At 40.8% G+C, this 12,579-nt stretch overlaps 1 protein-coding gene across 2 annotated transcripts in view; it reads right to left on the bottom strand.

Moving 5' to 3' along the window:
* Nucleotides 1–12,579, bottom strand: part of GRID2 (glutamate receptor, ionotropic, delta 2) — a 734,176-nt gene that overhangs the window by 720,732 nt on the left and 865 nt on the right. The gene's annotated exons all lie outside the window — the stretch shown is intronic.

Genomic DNA, 12,579 nt, shown 5'->3' with positions numbered 1-12,579 from the left:
TGATAAATGGAGATCCCTCAAAGGGGCAGGTTTGCTGACTGACAACTGTGGACTGGCCAATTCTGTTTCATCAGCCTATTATTCACTGTAAACATGTGGAAAATCCATCTGTTCTTACGTCTCCATATACACCAGATATGAAAGGAAACAAAAGCCTGTCTAAGTAAAAAGCAAGAGCATGACAAGAATACCCTTAAGATAAGACCTTATTCTCACAATGCAAACAGTCTCCATTCCCCATGCCTCAGATCGATGTTTGCTAACACAATAGACGGTGGCTCTCTGTACTCCCTCTCTCACATCAGATAAACCAAAATACCTCTCAGTAATAGTACAAGACAACATAGTTGCTTGGATTGAGCAACAGACAGCCAAGAAATCTTTCATTTACCCTGGCTCTACAGTGACTAGTCTCAAGCAAGTAACTTCATGGGTGATCAGCCTGTCTACCATGAAAAAAAAAGGAAAGCAGTGTGGGTTCCTAAGGGGCAGTTTGGAAGAGGTGAAAATCTTTACACCTAAAGTAACAAGTGAAAGAGACCTGACTCTTCAAACAAGCAATCAGTTCCAGTTGTACTTCCAGCATGGAAAAATAATAAAAAAGAATAATAAAAGGTAGAACTGGTATATCATCCAGGAGAGTTGGTCTTAGTATGTCTTAGCTACATGGACAACATAGTCATTGTACCAACAGGCATATGTAAACACACACAACCTGTACTCCAGCAAGAAATATTGATGAAAATTATTTCAGCTAAAGGCATATGAGAGAGATGATCTACTTCTCTGCAGAGCTAGTTAAGAGCATTAGTTATAGTCCATGCATGACTGTGAATAAATAAAACTCAATGAATCCTTTTTAGGAGAGGGAAGAAAAAGACACCAAAAATGCTTCTGGTTGGCCGCATTTTCCCTTTTCTTCTCAACTGGAGCTTTTATAAAGTGTATCTTTTAATATGGATCTCCAAAATTAAATATTGTGCAAGATGTAGCTGTTCACTAATATGAGTAAAGCAGCCTTAATACTGGCACAGAAAGCATTTCCTAACAGATACCAGTAAGTTACACTGGCTTTTGGAATAGGTTCGAAACTGGTCTGACTCTCTCCTTACTAGATATCGAATTATTTCTGCATGTTCTGCTGAGAGAAGTCTGGGGATGCAGATGTTCTGCTACTGAGAACATTTCCAGCAGCAGATCATCCTCTAAGTGTAGACCGACTTTCATGTCCAGAAAGGGCTAAGTGGTGTTCAAAGCCCCATAGGAACACTCAACAAAGAACTGTTTCTCAGTCCAGAAGAGCTAAATGATAAGGAATGAAGCTTTCTAAATACCCATGATGAGGACATTCCCTTGTTATTTTGTCACAGAAACTGTATTTGTGGTTAACACTGAATTGTTACTGTGATGTGAATGAGAAGCAGTTGTAAATAGATAGGATTCTGCTGCAAAACTGGGGGCCAAGCTGGGAACTGTTAGAAACAGGCATCACTCTAGTCATATACCACAAATATTTACTCCTTTATGTAAGCTGAGAGTGTGACACAAAATCTCTAGTAGGCAGTGGTCCCCACAAAGAATTTATGACTCCTTGAACTAAAATACTAATTTAGACATTTCTTCATGCCATGACTCCTCTGCTCTTTCTGGGAATTACAGAGATTTTTAAATAGTAGTAATCCTCACTAGCAGATGGTAGTAGCACTTTGTCAGAGCATTATTACATTTAAGTTAACACTTTGGAATTTTAATGCAACGGCTCCAAGACATACTCCTCAAAGCCCTCCACAAAAGAGCTATTTCAAAGCTTACATCTGCTGCCGTCCACTGACTTCAAACCATCGTGAGAAGTGGCCTTTGAAACAGCAGTACTAAAAATTATAAAATACCTTCAAATCCAAAATGGTCAGGGCGAATTTGTGAAATGAACTGCAACCAGTAACCTCTCTGTTGTACTGCTAAAGCAACGCTAACATACCTCTCCATGGTACTTACTCCTGAAGCTGCCTCAAAAAACCCCAACGCTGGTTATTCCCAAGTAGCAAACATTTGATTATTCATTGCAGTTGCCTGAAGGTGAGAGGGAAAGAAAACTGCACACGCTTGTTCTAAAGAGAGAATTAGGCAGGATGAAGGGATGGGGGTTACAGGGACAACCTTAACAGCTTCCAAAGCACCAACACTAACAATTTCTATATTCTATTTATTACTTCAAGCTAGTGGTACAAAATGACGCAAGGACCTTGTTTATATAAAGTTAGCCTCTCTCTCCCTTTCATATTCTGGATGGGAGTCCATGAACTTAGTATTTTCTGAAAACAGTTGTACTCCTTACTTGACACAACACAAAGAGCCAATTAATTCTAGCCTCAGGGACATTTGGCAGTCTTACAAAAAATGGGGAAAAAATGCATGCCTTTAAAAAAAAAAAACCCACAGTACTTTAATGAACAGCTTTTTTTTTTTTTTTTTTTAAACTCCTAACTCCTGTAGAAGATGATTTTCAGCATTTGGAAACTGCTATTGCTATCATTATCTACCTTCCCCTGAGGAAGTATTTACCTCCTCCTCCCATACATCATTCAGCCCTGTTATTAGAGATCATTGATCTCAAACAGAAAAATATTTTAAAACCTATTATCCCCAACTCTTATTGTGTCTCATTTAGAGGAAATACAAGTCACTGGCTGTCCCTTTGCTGCTTTGAATGGAGGTTGGACAAGGCTGACATTGACAGAAAACCAGACTTTAGCCTTGACCACCCAAATGAGGACACATGCCGCAAGATAAGTGTGAAAGCAGATCCACTCACCACTCTGGAGCTTCACTGAAGAGAGGCCTAACTTTTAATACAAGCTATGCAGCTATTCAAGATGATGAGAGAGCTAGAGCTCTTCCTCTCACTCCACGAAAGACCTGGCAGTCTTTGAAACCAGAAGCACGCTGCATTATTTTCCCTTTCCTTCCTTCCTAAACTAGGTCAAAAGTCAACGGAGCAGAAGCTGTGGCTGTGCACATCCCTTCCTCCCACTCACCAGCCACAGAAGCTGTGCTTACATGGAGGCACGGTACAGACCAGCAATAGAGGGCTGCACGGAGAAAGCAAAGATTATTTTATCAGAGGGATAATGCTAAGGCACAGGAAGGTACAATATGCTCGGAGTTATCCTGGGAGTAGAGGAATGGAAGATGACACTTCAGTACTCATTGTTTGGATCTGTGTACAATGGTACTAGGCAATACAAAGATAAAATGGATCTCACTTTTCTGCAAAGTAACCAGGTACAATTATCAGCTAAAGAAAAAAAAAATTAAGATCCACCGCACAAATCAAGCACTTTACACTAAAAGCATAGAGGCTGGATAGAGAGAAACAATCACATTTTCTAATCTATAATTTAGTTTCTTTAAAACTTAATATTATCTTCTAGATATATTGTTCTCAAAGCATCGTTTGCATTATATTATTATTCTTTTCAGTAATATTTGGGCCATTCCATTGCCTCACTCCTTTGGATTTCCCAACTTTCCTCATATGCATACACATATACCTCCTCTATACGGCCTGTCCCAAAAGTTTAAAGCCCAGTCTCCAGCCCACAGAAGTGTAACGTTACCTGCTATTCCCTAGAAGTATCCTGTATTCTCACAAAGATACCCTGGCCCATCACCCAGGCTAGCCCCCCAAATGTTTCCTGCACCTTCACCATCCAACCAACTCCCACCACTGCTAACCACAAGCCTCCACCCCTTTCCAGAACTCCCACATGGAAGGCACCACCAGAACCTTCCCCACAGTAGTCCTGCTCCCAGAGCCTCTCTCTGCTGCAGAGAAAGCCCCAATAATGCTTTGTTTGCTGCCAACTCATGCTGTCCTTTACCTGCAAACTCCTCCTCTCCTTGCAGCTAGACACAGCATCAATGATGTCCCCAAGACATCACCCTCCATGCTGGTGACGCCAAGCACTGCTGATCACTCCCTGTCTAGCATATCTATTATATATGGGACATGCTTTTCTTTTGCCCACTACCCTCAGCCATTTTATTTGGCATAGTCCCTATACTCTGCAGCACTGCCAAAAAGGAGAGAACTTTTTCAAGTAGATGGGTGTTTCTCATGTACCTCCAGGATGCAATCCAATTCCATAACAGGAAAGCTACTCTAAGGAGTTGGAAAAATCATTTCTCTAGATTGTTTCAATAATATTTCAATAACATTCTAAAACTCCGCAAGGCTAGCTAACGAGGCTGCAGATGCTTTCAGAATCACTGATTATATTTAAATATCTCTTTTAAACAAAGTAGGGCATTTTGCAACATACATTGTTCCACTTTCCCAAAAAGGGCTCTTTTCTTTCTACTTAGACCTCTTCCAAAACTGGGCTATTAAATATTTTCCCAAACAAGAGAGAGTGTGTATGTGCATAACCGTGCATTAGTTCCTGTACTAGGTAAAGCCACAGGGTAATATGTTGGCAGCTGATGAGATAATGACTGTTTTTATTTCGCCAGTTTAACCAGTGTTATTGGCAAGAAAGCATTGTAGGTAACGATTATACACACATTGCTGGCCTTCATTTCCCATCAACTCTCCTACCTCAGAGCCTTAAGTTTTGTTGTCACATGCCCCAAACCAGGAAGTACTGACATCAGCCACACCACATCTATACCTTCCTTGTAGACATACCTATGTGCTTTCATTCCTTCGTACCCAGAGTGATCATTCACGAACCTGAATGAATGAATATGTCTCTCAAAAGATGCCAAAAGATTTGCAACTTCGTCTCCTGGTGTACAAACTGTCTGAGTCGCAGAGAGATCCAAGGCTTCTCTTTCACTTCATCTTCAAATCTTCCGACAGCCAACTTTGTTTCATATTTGTACAGCTTCTAGCACAGTAGGGTGCCATTTCATGATTTGTATTCACGTTATGACTTCCTGCCTGTAAGTAAAAAGCCTCCCAAATCTCTGTGTTGTTACTTAAGGTGGAAACTAATGTCATCCCAAATTAAAGAAAAATCCAGCCAAGTACTTTCAAAAAGAATAATCCCTCTGATTACTGAAGAAATGTGTGTTTATACATTGTATATGCATACATTAATACATACCCCATTGCTTGGTATTAGCCTGTAGCATGGAAGTGGAAATTTAAGTAGTACCTGAGTAGTACATTTTTGAAGAGATTTATAGCAAATATCATAGCGGATATACTCCTTGCTTCTATACGTGCACAAAGGGGAGAGCTGAAGAAAGACTAGCCTTAAGCATAACAACCAACTTTTGGAGGTATATTTGTCTCAAAAGAGATCAAATAAGTGGAATTCCAGAGAAATAAAAAGCAGCTTTATCTGTCCGAATAACAGATATTTGTGTTATGGTATGTTTAACTTTGTTCTTCCTGGACAGAAAAAAACATATATTTAAGAATATAGAACATAGTGACCATCACAACTGCTTGCTATGAACTTGGAATACAAGAGAGAAAGAAATTAATAAAAATAGTGAAAGGGAGAAGTATGTGTGTTTTAATATGACCAGTAATAGCTATCACCTGTCGCTTGCCATTTAACAGACAGTCCGTACTGTACATTGGCTGTACACTGCAAGTACTCTACAGTACTGCCTTTGATATCTTATTTTCCTCCCCTCCTTGCATTTTTACTCATTTTCTTTTTCAATTTCCTCTTGAGCATAGCTTGTCAGATAAAACCAGCATAACTTTCAGGAAACTTTTTCCCTCTCATCTTTTTTTCCACCCTACTCCGCCATCATTCCAGAACTAATGTGTGCAATGGAAATCTACTTTAAATCTAATGCTGCACTTACAAATCCATCAGTTTACAGGTAACTAAAACTACAGTATTTGTCTATCTACCACGTCTTCCATGATAACTTTAATGTTACACAGAAATGCTGTAGTTACTTTATTATCCTTTCTCATTAAGTAAGTGTCACTTTTTACGTGGGCTTTTTTTTTTTTTTAATGCAACACTTAGAGCTCACAGAACATCCATTCCTTGAGCTGACACAGTTACCCCAGTCCAAAGCAGGAACAAGACTCTCCAGCTGAAGTGCACTCTGTGGTACAATACAGAATACAAAATACCTCCTTCTCTGAATTAAGTATGTTATCACTGAAACTAGGATATAAATTTTGAACCTTACAAAACCACAGCACTGCACAATTTGAAGCCCATTCCCTTGCCAAGTTTCATAACTGTCATCCAAACACTAGTACATTTCATCTAATAACCTTCAATTTCAGCCTGTGTCCTCCCTGTTATACAGATCAGTTGTAACTCTCCAAGTCACATAAACCATTATTAATTACAGTGGTTGCAGACACAAGAGAATCTTTCCCTTATTCCATCATCTCTCACAACCGCTTGGCCAACAATAACCAGAAACCAAAGCCTGACTTCTACAATGAAGAACAGGAGAGGAAACTGCTCTGCTGGTGCTCATGGGAAGAGACTGAAGTACATAAAGATACGGCAAGAGAGACACCTTTTCCGCACCCACTCTTCCTCTAAATGCTTCCATTTTAGTCTCTATGTTTATATTACTATGTCAAGAATACATAATTAAATTCTACATTGTCGTGGGAGACAACAGCAGTTCCTCTTCTCCGCATGCTGCTTCAAATGCATGAGCCAGCTAAGAACTGTGCCCAGAAGGTTTTGCCCAGGCCTTCCTTACCTGGTGTTGAGGATGGTTTAACTAGCACAGCACCACACTTATTTAACGTGCACTTAGCACATATTCTGTGCCAAGTACCACACTGCACCAGCTCAGTATTGCACCTTCTCCAATACAGTCTACAAGCCTAGATAAGCAACAAAGCAAGCCATGGTCAATATTAGGCCAACATAGCTCATTTCGGTAACTACTGCAAGCAATAGATCAACTCCTACTTGCTAATGGACATAGTAGATGGTGCAGAAAGATAAAATAACATCGCAGAAGGAAACGAATTGCATCTGTACCCAGGAAGCCCAGGAGGAAGCCAGCTGCTCGACAGCCAGTCTAGGGTACAAAATGCCCCAGAGAAACGTGCACTTTCATGCCCAGTTCCTAGCCACTACAACAGTTTGCTGGCAAACTGCATGTTATGCTTTACTGTTGGGTTGTGTCTGTCATACTTGCCTCTTGGCACTTCTAGATAGCACAAATTAGTGTATCCAGGGCTCTCAGAGATGGGTGTGAGTGTGACCAGACCATGAACTGAACTGTAAGGCCTGTACGATGCACAGCTGTGGAGCCATCCAGGTTTTGACAGACCTGCCAAGCCTGCCTCTAAAATCAAAGTTTTCTTCCAATTTTACCAGCTTAGATAATAACTTATACCTTCTAGAATTCAAATCTAATAAAAAAAACCCAACCAAAACACAAAAAGTGACATCCGAGTTTGCAGATGCAGAAAATTATCCTAGTTTGCCTCATTACCAATGCATCACCTGAAGTCAACATTTTGCACATACCAAGCTATCATGTATAGCAATATACTTACATAACATGTTTTCAGAATTTGATTATTCTCTCATATTTGCTCAAAATATAGATAATTTTATGAATACTGTTTCCTTTTTCTGTGGGACACTTTTAAGTCCAAACAGCAACAGTAATTGTCTATGTCTAATACATTTTTTAAACACGGAAGATATAGAACACAAACTATGTTTGGAGATTGTGTAGATGAGAAGAGTTTTACCATGCTGTCATATATAATTCAAGTAATTAGGAAAATTAACTAGAAACTGATAGCCAAATAGAACTACTCTTTCACATAAACTACTTTTAAAACCATTGTTAGTGTGCTGGAAAAAAAAAAATCAAGCAATGGAGTAGCAGTGACAAAGAGTAAAAATACAAAGCTCAAAAGGCAAAAGCCTCCAATAAATTTCAGCAAAAAACAGACTGTCATGGAAGATTATAGATAGCTATATATCAAATGGAAGAAAGTGATGTAAATTCAAGTCTATATCTAGGGAGTAACCTAATGGCTTACAAAAGTCATCTCCTGCCAATACCACTTGCTTTACAGGGCCAGGGAGTGGAAGAGAACCATACTTAATGCCTTTGTTCATTAAGTTAAATGAACCTTAGTTGGTAGGTTTATGTAGTCACAGTCTTAAAAGATTTTTCTCCAGTGTGTTTTTTTCAAAGATAGCATTGTGAGAATAAAGGATCCATGCATCCATAAGTAGTCATCTGAAAGCACACAGCAGCAGCAGCAGCAGCAATTGCCATGTCAGGCATTTGTTAGGACACCACTTGAAAATGGATGGTTGGGGTTTTTTGTCTGTCTTTATCAAGGACAAAGAACTTGAAGTAATGCTAAGAATTATTTAAGAACATGAAAAGGAGCCGCCTGCTGTAGTCAACAATCCACAGGCTCAATTTAAAAATCTTTAAGTCAACTAAGCAACTCACCTGGATTATGACAGACTCTGGATCAGGCCCTGGTGATCACTAAGAAACACTCCAGAAAGCAGTGACACCTAATGGCAAACATGCCTTTGGAAGATACCCAGCCATAATCTATGGCATGTAAAATTATCCCTCTTTAGCTGCAGAATAACTAGCGCTAACACACATTACAGGGACTGAAATACTATCGCAGATCTAAGCATCTAGGAGAAAGTTTAAGAAATACCGCACATAGAAACACAGAGTATGTTATGCATACTGTGCATTTAAGTAGAATATAGTTACTAATAAAACCGACTGGCTGCTAAGCCACAGCATGCTGTATTCCAGATCTTCATGCACATGTATGTTTAAAAAGCAAATAACCTTGGCACAGTTCTAGAGCAGGGAAAACAGAGACCTGAACGCTCATTGGTAAACACTACAGGCACACAGACATTTATTTGTTTTTAATAAATTTGTTTTGCTTGCTTATCCTGCACTTTACAAAATGTATGTGAGAATACTGTAATGAACAGTTAGTGACATACACTACATACTTTCTAATGAGGCTTTACCAATAGCACAGCAAATTTAATTCCTATTACCAACGCACAACACAATACAAGCCAAGCTGCACTGTAGGTACACCAGCTTAGAAGAAGAAATGTGGACATGCATACCACCAAGCTAGAAGACTCCCTTTCCCTTACAAAAAAAATTTACATTTTAAGGGCACTATGAATATCAACAGAAGAAGTAAGCAATAGACCCCATGTTGGAATTGCCCTGATATTATCATCAATGGTACAGAAGAGCTCAAAAGTATGAACCAAAACTCAGGACCCAGCAATGCTGGGAACTTGTCTAACACAAGGAATGCAGCAGTCTGGGCCTGCAGAGTCTAAAAGCTGAGAGGAGTAAGGGAAGAGCAGACCTGATTTTATCTTAGAAAAATATATACCATATATAAAAATATATATTAAAAGCATATGTATAAATATATGTGAAAGCACTTATAATATATATAACTAGATATTATATGTATTTCTGAACTTGTCATTGAAAATATAAAAAGCTAAGGGCAGTACGCAACTGACTGCATATGACCGAAGCCACTGATAAAGAAAAAAAACAACTTGAAGTAATCGGGGTACCTGAACTATTGCTGCACACTGCTGCAATGAACTGGCTTTTAAAAATACTTTAATGTATTTTTTTCAGCAAAAACTCTTGTACCATACTACGTAACCACTGCCCTAGATGCTTTGCTGCATCTAATACACACATATTTGCATATATGTTTCTGCAGGCACAATAGGAAATCTATACACACTTATGGATGCATTACTACGTACATGTCAAATGGAAAAAAAAAGGAGCACGAAGTACGAATATAAAAGCATGAGACCATCAGCTGTAGAAGATAAAAAGCACACATAAATTGTGCAGTTGACAAGGAATGCCACCTAATCCCTGTTTAATTAAAGCACTATTCTAAACTCCTGTTTAGGGAGAGAGGAGTGTGGGACAACTGATGTATGAAGAAACTATCAGGCAGCGTGGCTAATCTCAAAGACTTTGGAGCTTTCGAGCTACATAAATCAGAGCGACTTTTTGAATAGCCTCATAAAACACAAAATCATTGCCATTCCACTCACGACTTCCAGATTCTTCCTACAGCATACAGATCATTAGGAAACTTCTAAGCAATCAAGTAATGTGGGGCTGATGAAATTACTCAATCAATGCATGGACTGAGAGAAGCAGCATAATACAGAATTGCACAGTTTTGACATGGTAACCCTGCCCCTTTCTTTTTTATATAGGGGTAAGGAAAATTACAGTGGAGTCGATTCATTTCAACATTTTCACAAGAGTGCTTAATGTAGTCTTTCTGAACTGCCAGTTCCTATTTATAATAGCAGGGCAGCAGAAATGTACAGACTATAAGCAGCCCTACCAATGTTTAAACTATGACATAGGAAAGCGTGTATTTTTAAATCTGTACATTTACATACACGCAGACCTGCTCTAATGATCAAAAGCCACAGCTGTAACCATTCAGAAGACAGAAATATGAAAAAGCGTATCATAGATAGATACCAATCACTGTACCCCTCCCACTGCCATCACCAAGTCATTAATCTCTACTCACTAAATTTTTTTGTCATTGTCTAAGAGATGGCTGGTAACATACTTTGAGACAGAAAACATCCCTTTAAAGGAAACACATCAAATAATACTTAACAAGCAAGACAGTTAGTGCATTATACTGAAAAAGTACATGCTATCAGAAAAAGGGTATGCACAGGTAAAGTGTTATTTCTTATGACCATCTGCCCCTCCCAAACATGGGAAAATATTTTCCACTTGAATATCTTAACACTGCAGAATGAGAAAAAGGGAATGCATTTATTTTGTTTGTTGCCTAAGGCGTCAGTACTACCTCTGGTAGTATTTCTTTTCCCCTGAACTGAACGTTTTGTTCTTTGGCTTTATGAATTCTTCTGTAGCTAATTTGTTCACAGAATACCCTGCTACTGCTTTTTTTTTAAACTCATAAATAACTACAGTTTATTATTTATGTCTAAATATTTTATACGTAAGTTTACTCAGTACAAGTGGAGAAAACGAAGGGGGTCAGAACATCCAGGTCACAAAATACAGTGGTGTTACTAGGGACCAAATTTTCATCTGCAAGCTGTACAAGTTGGAATATTTAGCTGTCTACCCATTTAGTGTTAATACAGTTCTAATTTGAGGTCATTGATTTTCAGTGTATTCATTTTAGCAGATTTAAAGCTCTGTGTAACAACTATCAGTTTGCCATTTTCATGGCAACATAAAACAGTCTATAAAAAAGAGGTAATCCCCTTGTCAACTACTAATTGTCTCTCAAGACAAATCAAATGTGTGAGAAGCAACTACTTTGGTTTTGGTTTGGGGTTTTTTCTGCTTCCAATAAGGATTTACTGTGTTGATGCATCTAATCACTAACAACATTATAAAGAACATTACTGGATGTAATGGATGTACTGGATTATATGATGGATGTGTTGCATCCATCGTATATAAACAAGTGAAACAAAATTGGCCTTAACACAAAGAGAGAAAAGCTATCATCTCCCTTTACGCTAGTGCAAAGGCATACAGCTTGCCCAGCAACGCTCCCTTAGCCAGGAGGATGTGAGACAGGACATTGCAAAGAAACTCCTCAGCTGCTACACAGTCAAAATTTCCCCCCAAATCCTAGGATTTGATCAGTTTGTTACAAGCTTCTAAGAAAGAAATCATAAGACATAACTGTCTCCTTGTGCCGCTTTAACAGTCTACAACTAAGAAGAATTAAGAAAAAAAAAAGGAAAGAAAAGTCATTCTCTCTTTAAAAGGAGGGCATAAAGCGCTGCCTCCTCTGTGCGATGTTTGATGCTCCAGTCGCACACAGCTGTAAGGACTGACCCCTATAAAGTTGCGGGGGAGCGGCAGCCCGTGGGCGCGGGGGTGGGGAGGGCTACACGAAGGACTGGGGCATCGCTGCCCAAACACCGGTGTCCTGCAGGAAAGCTCTTGACGGTCGGGCTTTCCAAACGCTCTTCCCGCTTCCCCCTTCACAGCAACCCACCACAGATTTCCCCCACGACAAGCACCGGCAGACATATTTATAAAGCCAACCGGGCGGAGAGCGGCCGCTGCCCCACGGCGCCGGGGCCGGCACCACGGCGGGGACCTCCCCAAAGCTCCGGCGGGACCCTGCCCCCAAATGCCCCTTCCCCGGAGCAGCGGGGCACCGGCCGCCGGCCCGCCCCCGCGTTTCCAGGCTCCCGCTCCGCCTGCGTGCGGTGCCTGCAGATGGGCGAGCGGCCGCGGGGGAAGCGCCCTCCTCTCCTCTCCTCTCCCCTCCAACCCCCCCCCCTCTCTCCGCGCATCCCCGGCCGGCGCAGGGGGGCGACCCGCTCTCGCCAGTCGCGGGAACAAAACGCCGCTCGGCAGCGGGGCTGGGCTCTTCCCAGGGATGCGCCCACCGAGAAGGAGGGCTGCCGGGCCGGGGATGGCTCCGGATAACGGGGAGAGAGAAGGGGGGGGGACAGGGACGGACGGCGAGAGGAGGCCCGGCGCCCCCTCCCCGGCTGCGAGGGCGGGCAGCGCCGTGCACGGGCATCACCCGAG

This window comes from Haliaeetus leucocephalus, unplaced genomic scaffold (genome assembly GCF_000737465.1).
Source record: "Haliaeetus leucocephalus isolate CR32 unplaced genomic scaffold, Haliaeetus_leucocephalus-4.0 Scaffold140, whole genome shotgun sequence".
NCBI classification, from domain to species: domain Eukaryota; kingdom Metazoa; phylum Chordata; class Aves; order Accipitriformes; family Accipitridae; genus Haliaeetus; species Haliaeetus leucocephalus.
Note: the sequence above shows the minus strand (reverse complement) of the source record. Positions and strands in the feature narration are given on the sequence as shown.